This window comes from Paramormyrops kingsleyae, chromosome 11 (genome assembly GCF_048594095.1).
Source record: "Paramormyrops kingsleyae isolate MSU_618 chromosome 11, PKINGS_0.4, whole genome shotgun sequence".
NCBI lineage: Eukaryota > Metazoa > Chordata > Actinopteri > Osteoglossiformes > Mormyridae > Paramormyrops > Paramormyrops kingsleyae.
Window position 1 is genome coordinate 2,494,688 of NC_132807.1, and position 21,763 is coordinate 2,516,450.

A 21,763-nucleotide genomic window follows, 5' to 3' on the forward strand; every position below is an offset into this window, starting at 1 on the left:
GTATAAATGCCCCTGGGTGAATACAACATGAGTTTCTCAGAAACATTTGATATATGACAGAAATTTTAAAAACTTGGAAGTCATCTTGGAGTTTACAAAACTGTGCTCAATCACATTAAATCCTTAAATATCATAATCAAGAACGATGTTTGTACGTAGTCCCTACATAATCGTTTTTGTACTGATTATTTGATAGTTTAGAAGATACTGTTGAACTGAATTGGGGCAATCTCTCACACTGCAGTGGTTTTAGCTCTCACCCTGTGGTCATTGAAGAGCCGTTGACCCAGACCCAGTTGTTTGCTTGTCTAGTCAATCCGATCCAGTAACCGTGCAATTTGTCAAAGTATACATGTGCAAGGTTCATGATGAACATCTAAATGGACACAATGAAGCTAATTATACCCACACTGCAAGTAGATACAGACTCAGCAAACCTGCTTTCAAGAACAGTAGGAGCAGGGCTTAAATATTCATAAATTCAAAAATTCCCAGGTTTTGGGAATTGATTTAGAAACTATTTTCCTATAAAATCAAAGTATACATGCATGGGTAGCGAATATGCAAACACTCATAAGTGCATTGGATTTAGATTAGAAAGACAGTAGTTTTCATGTGTACATCTTTGTGGGTAGCTATTCAATAGGCAATAAGTTCTGAAATATATTTATATTGAAGAGTACTATTACACACCACAGGAACATGATTTAGTTTATTGGACTGTTGTACCTGTTCCTCCTTGTCTTGTATTGTTAGCAGATCAGCCCCCATTTTGAAGCATTCAATACGACTATCTTGCCACGTTTTCCATGTTTGACCAAGGTACAGGAAGTAACACTTTGATTTATTGAATGTCCATCCAGTTGGGCAGCGTGAGCATATTGTCCCTTCACAGGAGAAAGCGGGAGTAATATTACATATTAAAAGCTTTCAGGTCACCCATTCATCTATCATCCATGACCAATTATCCTGCATAGGGCTGTAGCTGATATGTAACAGGGAACACCCTGGAACGGTTTCCAGTTTATCACTGGGCATACACTAATGCACTATAGATAAGTTGATTCCATTTCACTTAATCACATGTTTTTGAAGGTTACCGGAGGTGTATGGCTCTGCAGGTTAGGACTCTTGCCTGTGATCAGTAGTTCAAATCCTGCTCTTGTCAGTGATTTCATCATTGTGTGCTTCAGTGAGGTCCTTAACCCCAGTTGCTCCAGAAACCCTGTCTGACCCTCACTTATAAGTTGCTTTGAACAAAAGTAACATGTGTGCACACTGTTGTGAATTGAGGTGTTAAGTCACAGACTGTTATGGCGTGGCATGGTGCAGGCGGGAAAAAGATGATGATCCACTTAGCGGCTGACAAGGGATTTGTTTATTAACAGCAACAACAAAGGGAAAACCACCAAAATAAAGGTGGTTATAAGAGGTCATAATTAAATGGGCAAAATAACAATGAACAGGGAACCACAATTCAACAGGGAAACCAGGCAACAAAGGGAGCAGGAATCAAGCAGAGAGACAACACACAATGACAATGACCAGCTAGGGAAATGAACAAATGCAGGCACTTAAATATATTGATAACAAGGACTAAGGGCAGGTGTGAATTATCAAAATCAACCAATCAACAAGGGCACTGGGCAACAAGACACAGGTGAAGCAATTAACACTAATGAACACAGAACTAAGGAACTAGAGACCTGAAACTAAGGAAGCACAGGGAAACATTACACTAGGAAAATAAACAAGAAAACAAAGTACAACATACAACCGGAACAGAACAAGGAAGGCAAATCTAGAACAGGAAACATAAAACACTGGACAGCAAAAACAATTAGCCAGCCTCAATCAAATGACTGGGGAATGCAATGCCTAAGCCACACATTCAACCCATTGTGGCAGGCCAGGGAATAGGGAGAGCACACTGGGGCTGAAGGACAAGAGAAAGGTAGGAGAACTGGATGGCCAGCAACACCTGCTGGCCAGATGGGGAAAGAGACATGAAGGGCAGGGTTAGACAGGCACTGACCCTGACAACAGACATTCCCTACTTATTGGGGAAAACACAACATGAAATAAACCAGAACGTGGAAGACCAGCACTCACCATTTGGGCAATATTTTTCTACAGGAAAATTACGGAACTGTAAAATCTTATCCAGCAAAGTCTGGTTCTTTAGCAGTTGTTTGTTCTCACTCTCCAAGAATTCATTCTGAGCAGTAAGATTGCTTTTAAGCACTTGTAGCTGCTGATTGGTTTCCATAAGGACACTGATGTCCTTTTTGAGCTGCTCTGCAGCACTCTGGGAAAGGTAATCTGCAGAGAGACACAACCACACTGAACAGGCCTTAGGTACCATGTATTGAGGTGAATGAGCTAAGATTTACTTTAATGTGCCACAAAGGAATTCAGAAACAGGAGTCAATCCATTAATATAGAGTAGAATCTGATTCAGGACAGTGTAGTACTTACAGTAGACAAAGAGAGCAATGATGCCAGCCAGTAATAAAGCACAGGTGAGGCTTAGAAATACTATAGGCCACTTCTGGGGCTGATATCTGTGCTCAGGTTTCTCTGGAGCCTGTGCAGGGGACCAAGTTTCCTGACCAGTTGTTCTGAAATCTGCAATAAAGCATGACAATATAATACTGTAAAGTGTTTGTACCAAAAGTAAAGCAGGGTGTCAGTCATTACAAGCTAGGCCAAACAGAGCTACATATGTATGTAACGTAGTAATCCTGTACACAATCCAAATACAAAGGCTAAAATCTATCATTACAATGGTCATTAAACTGAAACAAAAATAGGGACTGTAAGCAGTGTGTCACGTTCAGCTCCGAACGATCCTCGTGTGTGCCACACCCCCTCATTACCTCATGTCGACTCCTGATTGTTCCCACCTATGTCTAGTTAATTCCAACCTGTCCTGTGTATATTAGTCTGCGTCTCCCACTATCCCCCAGATCCGTCATTGTATTGTGATGTATTGTTTCGTGCTCATCTCGCTTGTGCAGCTCCGGAGGGAGTTCGCCACCGCCGCCCCTGATTCCCCGCTCCAGCAGCTAGCCCAGGTGGAGGAGACCCTGAGGCAGCTGCTCCGTTTGCGGCCTGCTGCCGCCGCTCTACCCGCGGGGTCCCCTGCTGGCCGCACGTTCGCTCTGCCCGCGGCACCGCCTGAGGCCGGCTCTCCCGTCCAGCCCGGCTCTTCTGACTTGTCCGTCCAGCCCGGCTCTCCTGTCCTCCCAGCACTGGCCCCCCGAGGAGGTCCCGGACAGTCGGACCCCCACTCCTTTCTCCTCCTCTGAGGAGGAGCTTGAGTGGGACCCCGCCTATCTCTGTCCCGCAAGGGGAGGGGACATAGACGTCGGGCCGAGGTCCCGCCCGCCCTGCCCCCTGGCTCGCCCTCGCTCGCATTGGCTGGGGCTCGGGGCCCGCCTGTGGTTCCTTCTGCTCCGAGCCGGCGGTCGCCTGCGGGTCCCCCTCCCTGGCCTCGTCCCCCAGCCTCGGTCCCGCCTCCGACTCCGCATCGGTCTCCTGCGGGTCCCCCTGCGCCGGCGCGTCGGCGGACGGCGCCTTCGCCCGCTGTGGCAGCGCCTTCGCTGGCTGCAGCTTCCCCCTTCTCCTTCTCTTTGCTGTTGGCCCCTCCGACTCCCTCCTTGTCTCCTCCGTCTGTCCCTCGCCCTGTCTCCTTGTTCCCTTCATGGTCCCCTCCTGCTCCCTCCTTCCTGTCGCCTGCGGCCCCTCCGGCCGCTGCCCGTCGCCCGCCAGGGCTCCCTCGGGCTCCCTTTTGTCCCCCGTCCGTTCCTGTCTGGTCTCCCCTGTCTGCTCCTCCTCCCTTCATCCCGCCTGTTTCTGCTCCTCGTCCCTCTGTTTCTCCTCTGTTCACTCCTGGCCCCTTCGTGTCGCCTGTGGGTGTTCCCTCTGTGGCTCCCTTCTCTGTCTGCCTGTCTGCGTTTCCTGTCTTGTGTCGGGTTTTGTCCTGGCTTTTGCCTCTGTGCCTGTTTTGTGTCTCTGTCTTGTTCCCGGTCCCCCGTTAATGTTCTGCTTTTGCTTTTCAGTTCCTGCCCCTCATCTCACCCGGTGTGCGCGCCTTTGGGGGGGGGTTATGTCACATTCAGCTCCGAACGATCCTCGTGTGTGCCACGCCCCCTCATTACCTCATGTCGACTCCTGATTGTTCCCACCTATGTCTAGTTAATTCCAACCTGTCCTGTGTATATTAGTCCGCGTCTCCCACTATCCCCCAGATCCGTCATTGTATTGTGATGTATTGTTTCGTGCTCGTCTCGCTTGTGTACTGGAATAAACCCAGATTACCCGTCAGTCTGGCTCCTTTCGACTACTTCCCTGCTCGCTTGCCTGCGCGTACGGAACCGAACGTGACACAGTGTCTTAATTTTAGTTTTAGTCTAGTCTTTGCGTCAAGCTGTCATTTTAGTTATTATTAGTCTTAGTCACGTCCATACTCATTTTAGTTTAGTCAAGTTTCAGATGACTAAAAGTCTGAGCATTTTAGTCATATTTTAGTCAGAATTATCCATGACTATTTTAGTCTAGTTTTAGTCAACGAAAACTGATGACATTTTCGTCTAGTTTTAGTCAATGATAATTGTATTTTAGTCTCTTTATTTTAGTAATGCAATTCTATTTTAACTAGTCAATATAGTACAAGCACCTAGTAGAATAGACAAAAACAAAATATTCTTTTAGTCAAACACCTTTTACAATTAAAACAAGGTTCTTATTATTATATCATTGTTACCTTATAGACTCAAGAATACTCTACATCCATTCCAGATACGGAAGACGCTCTGATTTGAATTTATAACATTTATTTTGCCAACCAAACACGTTTGAACTTAGAAGTACACACAAATTTAAATAAAATAAATAAATGTCCATCTTCTTGCGCAGGACTTGCTTCACTGAAGCTGTTTCTGGAATCTAGCACAGGAATAGATACAATGTCAGGACAGATGCAGCCTCTGGAAAATCTAACTGTTGTAAATATTAAGTAGCGTAAATCCTTGCTATTAGGCCTATTTTGCCCTCAATGACTGAAACTATTGGTTGTACTTTTGGCTGTTTATTTTCAGCTACAATTGTTTAACAGAAAAAGGCCTCACAAGACTATAAGGGATGCCAATCAAAATGCATCATGCTCTGAATCATTCACGAACATCCTTTCCACAAGAACATTATTTCACAATTAGCAGGTATTTACATGAGCTGTAGCCAGAGCCTACCTCTATGTGGATGGTAACTAGCCTGGCAAGCCAGACCCACGATGTTCCAAAAAACGCTCTTTCAATGTTTCAAACACTTGGACGGTTGCCAAGGTACTTGGGAGACGACGCTGGCGTGGGCTGTTCGCCGCTTCTCCTTTTCTTTTTCTTTAGAGCTTTTATACAACTTTTTGACTTTTTATTTACTTTTTAATTAACGGTTTACAACAGTTTAAAGAGTTTGTCCAGTATACTGCTGTCTTATTTTTTAACTCGGCTGGATTTTATTCATTTTGTGTGGATTTGGACTTGCCTGCGACTCTCTGTGTACCTCTGTTCTGCCGAGTCGTCGTGTCTGCTCACCCCGGACAAATTGAGGATTTTTAACCAACAGTTCTACAGCTGAAGCGGCGTAGATCACATTCTGTGTTGGATTCTCCTCTGTGCAATACTTCCATGGCCAGTATCAAACTACAGAATTAACTTTCCTTGATCGGCATGATGTTAAAATATTCCGTCGACCAGCTGATGAGGTTCAACAATTTCACTGTTCCAATGTGTATATCACTTATTAAACAACTTGGACTTCTTCGCCGCCCTCGTTATATCCACAGAGGTACGCACCATTGCTCCTCGGACAATAAGCGTTGGAGCTCCCATAGCAACATCAATCAGGGCGCACGACAGAAATCGCTGTGTGGATTTCAACGTTCTTCGGCCGATACAGAGTTTTTCTGCTTCTCCCAATATAAAAATTGAGCTGTTTAATGCACAGTCTTTAGCAAACAAAGCATGTTTTATACACAATCATATATTGGACAAGTGTTTGGACCTGATGTGCCTTACAGAAGCCTGGCATCAAACTGATGTTTTTTCTGTTTTTATTGAGTCATGTCCTTCTGGCTATAGCTACATTCAGAAAGCCCGCAGCACTGGTAGTGGTGGTGGTTTGGCCGTCATCCATCGCAAAGATCTGGACTTGCTTCCTCTGCCGCTGCCTGAGTTGCATTCTCTTGAATGTTTGGCTTTTAAATGTAAACCCCCCCTCCATCTGACCATACTACTCATTTACCGTCCACCGAAACCAAATTCATCGTTTATCACTGAGATGTCCAACCTTCTCTCAACATTCTGTACTACCTCTGCTAATATTATGGTTATTGGAGACATGAACATCCACGTGGACTCCCCCTCTTGCCGTTTTGCAGTCGAATTTCTTCAATTATTGGACTGTTTTAATCTCCGTCAACGTGTTGATTGCCCCACGCACACCAGAGGGCATACCCTTGACTTGGTAATTACTGACTGTGCTCCTGTCCACAAGCTTTCTGCTTACGATCTGGGTGTGTCTGATCATAAGGCCATCTCGATGCAGTTACAATTTAAATCTTACACAAAACCCAAACGACAAATCTGTTTGAGAAACTGGAAAAGCATCAATCTAGAAACTATGACAACTGACTTACAGCATTGTCTAAATGCAAATGTTTTATCACTAACCGATGCAGTGGACTCTTACAACACAACTTTGCACAGAATTCTGGATTTTCATGCCCCTGTCAAAACCAGAAATGTGACCTTTTCTCGATCAGCCCCCTGGTTCACCAGTGAGCTACGGAAAATGACAGCAGCCGGACGTGCTTTTCAGCGTCGGTATAAGGCTTCAGGTCTCACTGTTCATAAATTAGCTTACCGTGAGCATCAGAAGGCTTACTCGAAATCTCTTAGAGAAGCACGGTCACAGTTTTATTCTAATGCCATCAAAAGCAGTCCTGGAAATTCAAAGCAGTTGTTTTCCACCATCAATCACCTTCTTAAACCACAAACCCCACTGCATATAGAATCTACTGAATAACACTGTAATAATTTTATGACTTTTTTAAAACAAAAATTGACTCAATTCGTACTGTCACTCCTGGTTCTTCTGTTCTACCTGCATTGACAAACTGTTTACGGTTTGAGTTCTGCAGGTCTCTAAACTACTTTCCAGAAGTTTCCCAGCAAGAGATTGAAGACATTATTAGGAGGATGAAACCCTCCACCTGTGCTCTGGACCCCCTTCCTACAGCCCTGGTGAAAGCAAACACTTCTGCCATAAGCCCTTTCATCACCATGGTAATCAATCTTTCTCTCCAGGATGGCTACATTCCACATGCTCTAAAAACATCAATAATTAAACCAATTCTTAAAAAACCCACACTGGATCCAGATGTCTTGGCAAATTACAGGCCCATTTCTAACCTTCCATTTCTTTCCAAAGTGCTGGAAAAGGTTGTTGCTGCTCATCTTCAGGACCATCTTAAATGCAATAACCTGTTTGAAAAATTTCAATCTGGTTTCCGCTCTGCTCACAGCACAGAAACAGCACTGGTCAGAGTTACTAATGATCTACTGATGCCAGCTGATGCCGGTTCACCTTCTCTCCTTGATCTGTCTGCAGCATTTGACACTGTCGACCATGGCATACTTTTAAATTGGTTATGTCACACCATAGGTCTTGCTGATGCTGCCCTTTCTTGGTTCAAATCATATCTTACAGATAGAACAGAATATGTTTCCATTGGAAATGCAAAGTCTTGGGAACACAAGGTGTCTTGTGGAGTGCCTCAGGGTTCTGTACTCGGACCCCTTCTTTTCATTCTGTACATGCTTCCCCTTGGTGGTGTTATAAATCATTATGGGCTATCATTTCACTGCTACGCCGATGATACACAACTCTACATGAAAACAGACAAGCATAACTCTACCCTATCAACACCATCCTACAAATTGTTGCTGACTGACTGTCTTGAAGAGATCAAGTCGTGGATGCAGCAAAATTTTCTACAGCTAAACAGCTCCAAAACTGAGGCAATTTTGGTTGGCTCCCCCCACCAGATCCGGTCATCCTCCATAACAAGCATAACTATCTCTGGACATGACATCCCCCTCTCTTCATCAGTCACCAACCTTGGAGTGCGGTTTGATCCTCAATTAACTTTTGAAAATCATATCAAATATCTGTGCAAGACCTCCTTTTACCATCTCAGGAATATTGCCAGACTCCGTTCTACTCTGACCCAGCCTGATGCAGAGAAGCTAATCCATGCTTTTGTCTCCACCAGATTGGACTATTGTAATGCACTATTTATTGGGATTCCTAACAAGAGTCTTCAGAGACTGCAATACATTCAGAACTGCGCTGCTAGGATCCTAATGAGGGTGCGGAAACATGACCATATCACCCCCATCCTTTACACACTCCACTGGCTCCCCATCTCAGCGAGGATCGAATACAAGGTCTGCCTGCTCACTCATCAGTGCATTTTTGGAAATGCTCCCACATACCTGAAAGAGTTGCTCACCCCACAAACCTAAACACGATCTCTCCGCTCTATGAACTCTAACCGCCTTCTCCAACCCAGGACTAAGCTCAGTACCATGGGGGATAGGGCTTTCTGTTCTGCTGCCCCTCGCCTATGGAATGCCCTCCCTGATCATCTGAGGGCACCACAGACTACTGAGCACTTTAAAAAAGCACTTAAAACATTTCTATTTAGCAGAAGATATTATTGACCCCAGTTGCTGCTTTTCATCTTTTATATCTGTGTTCTTATGATATAAGTTTTTATGTTAAGTTTGTAGTTTTTATCATTTTCTAGGTTTATTTCTTGATTTAATTATTTTATGTTAGTTTTTTAGTTTTATGTTAGTTTTACCATCTTCCAGATATATTTTTGCTTTTTATGACAATGTTTTTATTCTGTGGCACTTTGAGATTGTTTAAATGTGAAGTGCGATACAAATAAAATATATTATTATTATTATTATTACCCCTTTTGACATACATCTAGTCACGCAGTAATGAAAGCTTGAAAGTTTAGATCGCCAGGATTCAAGTCAACTGAGCTGTCGTTCTCAGTTTGCTACTTAGCTTTAGCTTGCTAAAATGCCTACATAGCTTCAAAATGTTCCCTTTACCCACGTATTTTTATCAGACATCTTATCAGAAAGGATGTTTTGTACAGATCGCCAAGTGTCCATGCTTATGAAATATAATTTTCTCCAAAACGTCTAAAGCTAGCAGGCTAACATCTATTGCTAACGATAACATGTTAACCACAGTTGGCATGAGCTTTCTAAAATAGAAAGTAACGTTGCATTAATGTCTTTACTTACCTCAGTGTCATTGTGGAATGCCTTGAGATGTCTTTTAAGGTTTTAAGGTTTGTGGTGTTTTTTCCCGATATTTTGTGGCCACATTTCTCCGCCATCTGTGCGCCCGAATGGGAGACACAGGAAACAGAAATACTGCATAATAATAATAGCGCAATTAAACGAGAGGAAATAACGTCTCGTCTCGTTTTTGTCAACGAAAATTAAGAGACTGTCACACCCCGCTCCGTCCGCTCCTGATGTGTGTCACGCCCACCTCGTTACCTCGTGTTCAGCCCTGATTGTGATCACCTGTGTCCTGTTATGTCTAGCTTGTCTTTTGTATTTAGTCCATGTCTCAGTTAGTTTCCCCAGATCCGTCATTGTAGTGTCTGTGGATGTTCGTGCCTGTTCACCCTCCGTCTCGAATAAAACCCTGTTTGCCCGACTTCACGGCTTCACTCACCTGTTTTCCGGCTCGCCCGCCCCGCACCCTGACAGAGACATTTTAGTATAGTTTTTATTTTGTAAACCAAATTTAGTCTCGTTTTTATTTGTCAACAATATTACATGATGTATTTCATTACAGTTATCGTCACATGACCAGCATTTACGTTGCGTGTCGTCTCCGTCACGTCAAAATGGTTCGTTGACGAAAAATTTTGTTGATGAAAACAACACTAGTAAGCAGTTAACTAACCAATCTACCACAACCATCACATACATGACGATAAAATGGAAATATATTATTCTCTGGAAATTCACCGTACTACTCCCTATGGAGCCTGTGTGCCTATAAGAACCAATGGCAGGCTGATATGGCCCATACTGGCCAGCGGAGTGCTCTCTCTGGACCGAGGCAAGGATCCCATTCCTCGGGTTTCGCTGGAGAGATCGCCAAATGTTACATTATTTTCTGATGCTACTCTTTATGCAGATAAATAAATGTGAAAAAAATTGGAAATACATTTACATTAAAGTATTATTATATATTGATATGACTAACACAAGCCACCTTACAATATGATTTAATTTCATTTATGATTTAATTAAGATGACTTAATATGTCATCATAGGAAGTTTATCTCATCAGTAGAGGATGTGACTGTACTCTTGGTAAAATTGGCTATGATTCTACATAGAATGTAGTGGTTTTTGGAATGTATGGTTAATATTTTCAACTTTTTTTTTGTCTAATGTCGGTCACCCATGAATGATGCACAAAGTCCCGGAAGTAGTTTTATTATTATTATTATTATAATTTAAATTAAATAATGGCACAAAACTCTCAATAACCACATCTTTCTATAAACAGGATCCTCGGTGGTTGTAAGCATGCAATTTTCAATCTATCCAATATGATCTACAGGGCCAAACTGTCACGTTGGGCAGAGAAGGACGACGCAGGAAGGCGAGATTCCTCAAAGGAATGGGCTTTATTGTCAAGATCCGGGCAGACATCGACGAACATCATGACAGTACAATGACTAATCTGGGAAGACTAACTCAGACGCGGACTAAATACACAGGACAAGCCAAGAGGAACAGGAAACAGGTGATGACAATCGGGAATTAACACGAGGTAACGAGGTGGGCGTGGCACACACGAGGATCGGACGAGCTGGGCGTAACATAAACCATGATTTTTTTTTTGTATTCATAATTTAGCTTTTAATTCTCAGTAGGAAAACAGTACAGGCTTCACTGGACATTTATGATGCATTTTTGGTGCTTTCAGTGTTACAGCAAGGCTACACTGGACATCGAGAAGTTCGAGAAGTTCACCCCAGTCAGTTTATACCACCTGTTATACCCCCTTTAAATTTATACCCCCTGGTCAGTGGTAAATTCTTAAACTGCTTTTTGTTGCTAGTTTGGCAGGCTCAGTTTCAAAACTCTGTCAGATGGGTCCATCAACAAGACCATAATTATTTGCAGTTATTGTCGATGTGAAATAAGTTATCACCAAAGTACATCTAGTCTTAAATATCATACCAGGCTGCAGCTCTTCTCAGAATGATAGACGCACGCATTTTCATGTCTTAACATATTATGATAATACTTTCGTAAATATAATTTATTTAAGGATTAATTCTTTTTATTATTTTTCATTTAGGTATTTCTTTAGCTATATGTGAATGAGGCGGTCCATCTTGCGCTTCTGTGATGTCTTAACTGCATAATTTATATCTTCCTCAAAGTCATTCTCTATGAGAGTATGTCTCCGGTGAAATGGTATACTTTCCGCAGTATTCTTCAGTGTCCGAGATTAGATGTAGGCTTATTAAGTTTATTGGGATTCGTAATTCTTTCATATACTTTTTGTAGTAAATTGTCACCACGCCTTCCCAGATCTTTGTAAAATTATTGTATTTTCTGCACGGCTCGGTCAGCACAGTTACAATTAGTGAAGTGGAGGGTGAAGGGCAGACAACTGCAGAGCCAAACGAACTTGGGTGAGGGTGAAGACTATCGCTACAGAACTGAACAATATTGTGATATTAGTCACCTTTGCGCTGTTACGCATCCGAGTGATTTAAAATTTCCCCCCACCCCCGAAATTGTATTTCTTTATTTTTTGTAAGTAATTGAAGTTCTGTTTATGTGTTAAATGCATATACAGTGGTACCTCGGTTCTCGAACTCACTAGAACTCGAATTTCTTGAAAGTCGAACAAACCAGTTTGACCTAGAACTCGATCTGAATATCAGAAGTTGAACCGTTGAACGCTGACCTAATATATATTGTACGCGCCAGGAAATGAGTCATACTACAATGCAATTCTTACTTGAATGCCTTCTTCACGGACTGGACGATTAACCAAATAAAGCAGCGCAACATTACAGTAACTAACAATAAATAAACCACTAACTTACGTGTACTATTAGAGCATTTATGTAATTTATTTAAACTTTACCAGGTAAATTAACTGAAAAACAGTTCTCACTGCTTTACGTGATATTCGGGAGAAATAGCAGATTATGCATCGGAACTACCTGGGATACAAACGTCATGCGTGTAACTAAACTCTTCAGCCAATTAGGGCAAAGGTGTGTCGTCACGGAGGCGGTTCCAGTTTGTGCAGCCGGGTGAGAGGTCGCAGTGCATCTAACCATAATGCATTGCGTCAGGATCAGAATGCGTTGCTTTAAGCCAGCGCTGTAAGCAAGTCGAACGCACCCAATGACCGGACTGGGGAAACAAACTGAAACGCGGACTTAATACAGAGGACTAATGACAACAACCAGAAACAGCTGATCACATGGGGATCCCACACGAGGTTAACGAGGGGGCGTGGCACACAGAAGGAGTGGACGATCGGGGCAGGACAGGGGTAATGTTGGGATAAGATCTTTATCGTTTTGGAAGCCATTAAGAAAAAAATTCGCTCCTTGTTTTATCCTGTTCATTTTCTGTTTAAATGCTAAAAAAAACAAAAAAAAAAACATATTTAGGTGTAATTTTCGGGGGCCGGGAACCAATTCATTGGTTTTCCATTATTTCTTATGGACTTTAATGTTGATAATAATATCAACACCTGGAAAAAATCCCTTAATGGTAAATGTTGAATAAATTCATGATTTAATTTGTGATTAACTATGGACAGTTGTGCGATTAATCATGATTAAATATTTTAATCTATTGACAGCCCTAGTGCATAAATGATTTCTTCATTCTTTTTGACTAATGTTTAGTAATGTTAAAATTAAAAGCAGTAAAATTAAAAAAGTAAAAGTATTTTTATATGATATTATTGAAAATGCATACACAATAGTGTTGCAATACCCTTTGTGTCACACCCCGCTCCGTCCGCTCCTGATGTGTGCCACGCCCACCTCGTTACCTCGTGTTCAGCCCTGATTGTGATCATCTGTGTCCTGTTATGTCTAGCCCGTCTTTTGTATTTAGTCCTCGTCTGAGTCAGTCTTCCCCAGACTTGTCATTGTATTGTCCGTTGATGTCTCTGCTCATCCGTTGTCCGTCAATAAAACCCCGTTTACCTATGAGTATGGCTCGATTCGCCTACTATCCGGTTCGCCTGCCCTCGAAACGTGACACTTTGTAAGTTGAAAAATCAGTAATGTGCTATAGTGATAGTGTAGACACTTTGACATGTATTGCAAATGTGAACTGTTTTAGTAATATGTTGCATGTTTCGTGGAAAAAGCAACTACAAAATTCATACAATTACAAAATAATTAAAGATTCTGAAAAACTGAAATAAAAGATATTATTCCACAACTTTTTACGGAGCCCGCAAAGTCCAAAATTTTTTATTTTTTTTGTCTTGTGCACACAAGCTAATTATAACATAATACGTACAATATAATATCTTTCACACACAAGATTAACAAATATTTTTTTTTGGGACTTAACAAGCTCCATGATTTATGATGATTAAAGGATTTCAGTAGAAAGTAAAGCCATTTAAGTCCACTAATTCTGAGAAGATTTTGGACTGTCTCTGAAATTAATTTTTTCCAGTTGTGTAATTTAAATGTTAAATTTCAGCATTTACATTGCATTTACTTTATATAGCAGATGCTTTTGTGACAAGTAGTCAGATGCTGTGTGTGACAGAGGTTTTTTTTGTGCTTTAATCAAAAAGATGTAATGATGCCACAAAGAACATTAAACATTTTCAGACATGAATGTGGAACCAGCTGAGATAAGTTTGACATATTTGTGACCCTGACAGGCAAAGCAAAGAATTTTATGTAAAGGAGAGACGATAATGGACTCACCTGTAGCCAAGGAATTCTTGGATGTGGTGAAAACCATATTGGAATAGTAGTGCTCTTCAGACATGTCAGGTATCGCTGACTGACTCCCACATGAGCAGATTTGGTCAGACACCGGCTGGACTGGAAGCTGCTGTCAAAAAAAATCCCTAAAAGTCTGAAACGGGAAGTTTCACTTGATATCTTATTCATTTATTTATTATTATATATCTTCTACTTGGTTTTGTTTCTCATGTTCTGGTTCCTACTGTTGAAATTGATAGGTTGTTTGTTTCAATCTAATTCCAGTCAGCCTGAAGACTTCCCTTTATCTGCTCAGTGTACAATAGAACTTGCTTAAATGATCTCACAATGGGGGAAGTGCATTTGTGAAAATGTTTTACCTAAAGAAAATATGCCAAAGAGAGACAATAACGGGATGTGGGCTAAACTTGCGTAATGTATGTAAAGTGATGTAAAGATCTTTTATAAGTGTTCATTTCTTAACACAAGAATACTCAAGCTCTGTAGGTTGCTTATACTTTATATTGCAGTTATGTGTCAATTAATGGGTTGGGGAGCTCTGAGTTTGTGGGGTTTGCATCTTCTCGCTTTTTTCACATGGGGTTCGTTCTATGGTCTAAAGACATTTGACTAAACAAAGTCACATCTCTTGAAACTTCCCAGAGTGCAGGATTGTGTTTCTGAGTTTGTGTTCTGAGGTAGACTAACATACCCCGTGACCCGTGTTTGACTTACCTGATATGCAGGACTACACCATATGCCCATTAAAATTACTCCCGGATTTCCGTATACCCGCTAAAAATGTGCAGCGATATGCAGTATACCCATTAAGAAAGTTCAGGATTTCTCTATTGCTTAAAAATGTGCAAGGAATGAAGGATACATGCGTTTTGTGACCTAAATTTCATGAGCTAATTGTTTTCCCTGTCACTGGATTGGGAGACGTCAAGTGCAGTTGCCGAATATGAAAGAAAGAAAACACCATATTTCCCAATGAGACAGCCCTCCCGCACCCCCTCCTCACTTACCCTGATCACCAACAAGCACATTTCAGAAACTAGATTGCATGCACATGCGAATTCAGCTGTGTGATCGGGATTTTATAATAAACTTTATGGTGCTGTGGGGTGTTGCGCTGGTGGGGTGTGTGTGTGCGTGGTGGGAGGGGTGAGGGTAATCATCACAGAATACCCACTAGCAGGCTGCTACTTCAAACTAGACTACACCTGTGGTCTCACCTGTGGCAGTTCAGCACATTGTGTGGTATTAGATACAAACCATTCAATGATGCAAGCAGAAATGTGTAAAATATTAGTCATTTACAGAAATCAATGGATTATGATTAATTAAGAGTCAAGGGTGTATCTAGAAATTCTGGGCCACTGACAAAATGTCACACTCTAGGCTTAAATGGGGGTGAGCAGTTACCTAGAGCTAGAACTAGAGTCTCTATAAGCTAGACTAAACAAGTGTGTTTTTAGATTAGACTTGAATGTTGAGAGTGAGTCTGAATCTCACACATCCACTGGGAGACTATTCCACAGCTGCTCTGTAGGAGAATATTCCGCAGCCTGCCGTAGTTCTTTCTACTCTATGTACGAATAGATATCCTGCTCTTTGAGATTGAAGCAGGCGAGGAAGGTTGTAAGAGACCAGTAAATCTCTAAGGGTGTACTCACACTTGGCTTGGTTGCCTTGTAATAATAATAATAATTATTATACTCATTATTATTATTATCATCATCATCATCATAGTTTATTGATCCCCATGGGGAAGTTCTCTTTTTGTCTACCCTATCCTTCTCTCCATGACACACAGACACTACAGTATGTAGGCAGGAACAAGCTTGGCAGCAAAGGACAGTCACCCATAGCGGGGCCATGAAGCTGGGGGGTTAAAAGCCTTGCTCAAGGGCCCAGAGATGTTACCATTCTGTACCGTGCCCGAGCACGATTGCTCCCCTTCCCCACTCCACCGGCTGGTCTGCTTTCATTTGCGATTGATGATCCTGGTCCGAGCTCCCTTTCGTCATCACCATGTGACTTTTTTGTTTTGAAGAAAACAGGAAGAAGTGCTATCACAAAGCAGGATGGAATTCATGATTAATTTCCTTATTTTGTGACTTATTCATTTTGGGTACAATGACACACATAGATTTAACAAGTATGCATCGCAATGATATTTATTCATTCATGCTTCATGTATAAGAAGATCCACATTTTACCAAATATCTCAGAGTTTGTGTGGACTAGTGTTGCATGGAATAATGGTACTTGTGATGTATTGAGTTTATGTTAATAGTTTTGTTAATGTTGCAAGCGGTATGTCCTAATGGTGTTGCTGTAGCAGGTGCACTAGCGCATGCGCAACCTTTTTAATACAAAAGACTAGGGGTGCACCGATTGCAGTTTTCTGGCCGATCAACGATCACCGATCCTTAGGCAACCTTACCTGCCGATCTCGATTTTTTTTGCCGATCTTGTTTCTTTCATAACTAAAAGACAGTTACTTCAATGTTTCCATTTTTATTGAGTAAATTGATATGAATACTCACAAAACATGAGGTAGTGTCCTCAAATATAAACGAACATATAAATGAGCATTGCTGTTTGAACTACAAAATCATATTTTTTCTTCCAGACTTTAATTTCTCTAATTTTGTAAAATATATATATATATATATATATATATAGCTGTTATGACACACTTGTCCAAAAAATAGGGAGGGAGGCAGCCTGCACTGCACCTCTCTCGGGAATGGGAGAAAAGGCTGATTTAACCCTCTGGGGCCTAGGGGTAGGAAACACACTTTCACTGACTGGGGCATGATCACACATTTCATCACACTTAATTCATGGCAAATAAATTATTTCTTATATATTTGTTTTGCCATTACACTCATCTTTATTTTAATATATATTGTAAATATGTCAGATTTTTGTTAAGTTTGAAATTTGACATCAAAGTATAGACATTGCAAAATGCAGTTTGGAACACTTGCAGAAACATTATAAAAGTACATAGTAAGCAATGCTGGCAGTTTGTTTTGATCCCAGATATCTGATCACCAAAGTCTTGGCTACATGAAGATGACTAAATGGTGTAGATGCAACATTAATTTGGATAAATAAATAAGAAAAACCTAACTCATGTAACTATTTCTGGCTCCTTTCATTGAATATGTAGCAACTTTCATGTGTATGAATGAGCCATTGTCACCTGGCCACGTCCCCAACCCCCTTTTATGGCGCTGAAGGGGATGTATCTGGATCGTGTTTCACCGTTGCGCTGTTAATCAAATTACCATGCGAATGCGATTTGAATACGCGCTAATGCGGCTATTTAGAATGTGAATAGCGATCTTCGGGTGAGAGCGGTACTACACGCCCCCGATGCAGGTAAAACAAAGTAAGATGACATGGTTTACTTTTTTGCCGATTTAACCTAATTAAAAAAACTTTAATACTTCCGACAATGGACGTTTTGAAAAGAAGACAGATTACGGATTTAGCCAGCGTTTTTTTCATGATTATACATTAAGATTTCAGCGAGATATTTATAAACTGAAATAGACGCGAAAAGTACGCGATGTCGTCGACGACATACTCGACCCCAAAGAGTTAAAAGCATATAACTAAGATCGGTGGATCTCATGGGAATATGGTCGATTTCTGATCCCCTCAAATTAACGTGATCGAGGCCGATCGATCGGTGCGCCGATCGATCGGTGCACCCCTACAAAAGACGTTTAAAAGAAAATGGCCAGCATGGTTCGACAATAAAGGCATAAAGTGAAATCGTGTCTCCGAATAATTGTGCCCAGTACATCACAATTGGCAACAAGGCTAATTCCGGTTTGATTTAACTGCAGTAAGTGTTTGGCAGATTATTATTATTATTATTCTCCTTAAATGGCTGGTATTGGGAAATTAGATGAGTTTAAATCCGAAGCCAAATCGTGGTTGGCATATGTGGAGCGCATGGAGCAGTTTTTCGTGGCTGATGATATTGCTGAAGACAACTACGTGGCCACCCTGCTTAGTGTTATGGGTCCCGCAGCTTACGGACTTTTAAGAAATTTAGTTCAGCTAGAAAAGCCTAAAGATAAAACTTTTCCGCAGATTGTTGCCATTTTAAAAGGCCATTTTGAGCCAAAGCCCTTATTGGTGGCTGAGCATTTTAGGTTTCACCGCTGCAGTCAGAAGCCTAATCAGACTGTTAATCAGTTTGCCGCTGAATTGAAGCAGTGTGCAGTTAACTGCGAATTCGGGGCTACATTGGACATGGCGCTACGTGATCGTTTTGTGTGCGGCATACGGAGTGAGCCTTGCCAGCAGCGATTACTAGGCAAAGACACCTTGACGTTTGTCAGAGTGCTAGAAATGGGCATGGAGACAGCAGAACGGGATGCGCGACAGCTTCAGAAGAGGGACGATGGAGTGGCGGCCGTGAATGTGCATAAAGTGCAAGGAAAACTGCAAACGTATGGAATGAAATGCCACAGATGCGGGAAATCAAACCATCATGCAAATGAGTGTTATTTCAGAGATGCTAAATGCTAAATTGGCCATATAAAAAAGGTTTGAAAGCAAGTGCTAAGATTAATAGTGTGCCTAAACCAAAAGGGCCACAGAACAGTTATAACAGGTATGTTAGTGTAGCCCAACTAGAATGGGGATAACGTGCACCACGCATGTGCAGTTTGTCTTGAGCTGTGCATGCGCATTTTGCCTCCAAAACAAAAAAAAAAATTTGCCCAGACAAGTTCGCGGGAGAATTTGAGTGCGGGTATTTTCTTATTTTTGGTTGTTGTTTAATGAAAGGAGAGCTTCGGTAAGTTTACTTTTATTACGTTAGTCAATTATATGCTGATGGTTGAATTCATGCTCAATGTACGTTGCATGTGAGATCATAAAAGCTCACAAAAAAATAAAATAAAAACCAGTCGAAGCTATTATTCATTTCTAAAATGTATTTTCTTTAAATGAGAGCAGTGTGCTCATATTTAATTGTTATAATATGATGTAATCTGATGTTGCATTTGCATCTGTGTTGCAAACGTTCGTTTAAATTCATAAGGAAAAATAGCTTATTGAAATGGTTAAAAGCTATTAACATTCGACAGCTAGTCGACATACTTTGATTAATATGTGTTCTCATGCATTTTATATTGTTGATATGGGTGTATTACTGGTTGTTTCTGTACACTGTCTGGTTGGGTTGATTACGCGGGCTGTCGTATGCTGGGTCCGATTGTTGCAAATTAGGATGTAGTAATCTTTTTGACAGTGTTCTGTACTATACCCATATACAATTAGATGCTATAGCAAAACTGAACTAAGATTTCATATATTTTTTATGATGTAACACATTACATCTTCTGTATAGATTGGTTTTTTTTGTACGGAATAGAAGATTTCCAATTAGACAAGATGGCGAGCCTGTCCCAGGAAACCCCGCATGCAGGACACCAAGCCTACGGTAGCCTGGCCAGCTGCCGTATGGTTTTTTCAGCATCAGCCTGAACCACCAAGCCCTCGCATGTGGACAGCAGATAAGCTTGTGTTTCTACACAGAAAAGAACTCTGAACGTTTTCCAAAATTGACCTTGCAGCTGTCTATCAGCAGGTACTGCTAGATGAGGAGTCTAAAAAGTACATGACTATTAATACCTATAGGGGCTTACTAATTTGTGTACAATAGATTGGCTTTTGGCATCAGCTCTACTCCTTCAATTTTCCAACGTATTATGGAAAATTTGATAAAGGATGTCATAGTATATTTGGATGACATTAATTATGGGAGAAGATAAGCAGTCCCACCTGCTTAATCTACAGAGGGTCTTGCAACATCTTCAAGAATGTAGCCTTCAAGTAAAAAAAAAAGTGTGAAATTTCTAAACCACAAATAGATCTATCTTGGTTATGTGTTTCATGGTAATGGGGTACACCCATCAGAGAGCAAGGTTAGAGCAGTACAGGAGGCTCGTGCCCCTACAAATGGCAAGGAACTCTGGGCTTTTCTTGGTCTTGTAAACTATTATGGGAGTTTTCTGCCAAATCAAAGCACAGTTTTAGCACCCCTGTATAGGCTTTTGAGGGAACAGACTGCCTGGAGATGGACTAAGATGGAACATCCCATTGCATATGCTTCGTGCACACTCTCTAATGCTGACCAGAAGTATTCTGAAATAGAGAAAGAGGCCCTAGGATTGGTTTATGGAGTCAAAAAGTTCCATCAGTATTTATGGCCTGTAGGTCAATTTAATCTGTTAACAGACCATAGACTACTTTTAGCTTTGTTTGGGGAAAACAAGCACCGTCCTACAATGGCAGCAGTGTGTATTCAGCGCTGGGCAATAATTCTGTCATCATATGACTATCGCATAGCTTATCATAAATCTGAATGTCATAGTGATGCAGATGGGTTATCCCATTTTCTCTTACCTGAGACAGCTGATGAAGCAATGGATGCATTTGCTGCTCACATTCATACACTCCTGTCAACGCACCTGGAGGAGGCACCTCTAAAAGTAGCTGAAGTGGCTACTCACGCACAGATCCTTTGTTAGCCAGGGTTGTTCAGTACACCATGGAAGGTTGGCCGGAGGTGGTCCAGGAAACCTTGAAGGTTTTTCACAAAAGCAGGAATGAACTATCAGTAAAAAGGGGCTGTGTCCTTTGGGGAACACGTGTGATAGTTCCAAAGAAACTGAGACAGACGGTGCTGGGTGTCACGCCCCGCTCCGTCCGCTCCTAGTGTGTGCCACGCCCCCTCATTATCCACGTGTGCTTCCCCGATCATGCCCAGCTGTTTCCTGTTTCTTTTGCCTTGTCCTGTGTATATGAGTCCACGTCTCCCCATGTATGCCAGATCCGTCATTGTAGTGTTATGTATTGTCCGTGCTTGTCCGTTTTTGGTTAATTAAACCCAGTTTACCTGAAGTCCTGGCTTGCTCTCCTGTTTCCCTGCTTGCCTCCTTCGCTGAACGTGACACTGGGAGAAATTCATGCAGGACACCAGGGAATTGTAAAAATGAAGGGATTGGCACGTTGCTATGTCTGGTGGCCAAATTTGTTGGAAGAGAATCCATATTGACTTCGTAGGTCCATTCCAGAATTGCATGTTCATGTTAGTAGTTGATGCTTATTCCAAGTGGTTGGTGGTCTTTCGTATGCCACAGATAACCTCACAAGCTACCATCATGAGGTTGAGGAGATTATTTGCATGTTATGGATTACCTGAACAGATTGTCACAGATAATGGCACCGCCTTTACATCAACAGAATTTCAGAACTTTATGAGACTGAATGGGATCTTGTACACTACCAGCGCACCAGGCCAATCCCGCGACCAACAGACTAGTGGAGAGATTAGGGCTGGTCCGAATACCATTTTTTTGAGCTTCGAGTATTCGGTAGTGATCAACATCAAATATTCGAAGCTTCGGTGGGAGGGGGCTGAATATATTCTTATCTCTAATAAAGGCAGGAATCTCTCTGTGTGTGTCTGTCTGTTGCATTTTTATGTCGAGAACCGTTCATCCAACTGCTGCGGACGCAAGGGAGTGCAAAGTCGCATTTTTGTGTAATATGGATACAGGCAAGTCGCGACACTTTCAGAATGAATAAAATTTTAACAAATGACAGAAC

The 21,763-nt window shown here is 41.7% G+C and overlaps 1 long non-coding RNA gene across 2 annotated transcripts; it reads right to left on the reverse strand.

The window, feature by feature from the left end:
• Positions 1-797: 797 nt before the first annotated feature.
• LOC140593381 (uncharacterized) lies at positions 798-2,680 on the reverse strand. 2 transcript variants are annotated; one of them, XR_011993676.1, is made up of 3 exons: positions 2,479-2,680; positions 2,113-2,322; positions 798-887 (listed from the first exon to the last, which is right to left on the reverse strand). It is a non-coding gene; the product is annotated as an uncharacterized lncRNA (long non-coding RNA). The 2 variants fall into 2 exon arrangements; XR_011993675.1 differs by lacking the exon at positions 798-887 and adding an exon at positions 1,438-1,981.
• Positions 2,681-21,763: the final 19,083 nt, after the last annotated feature.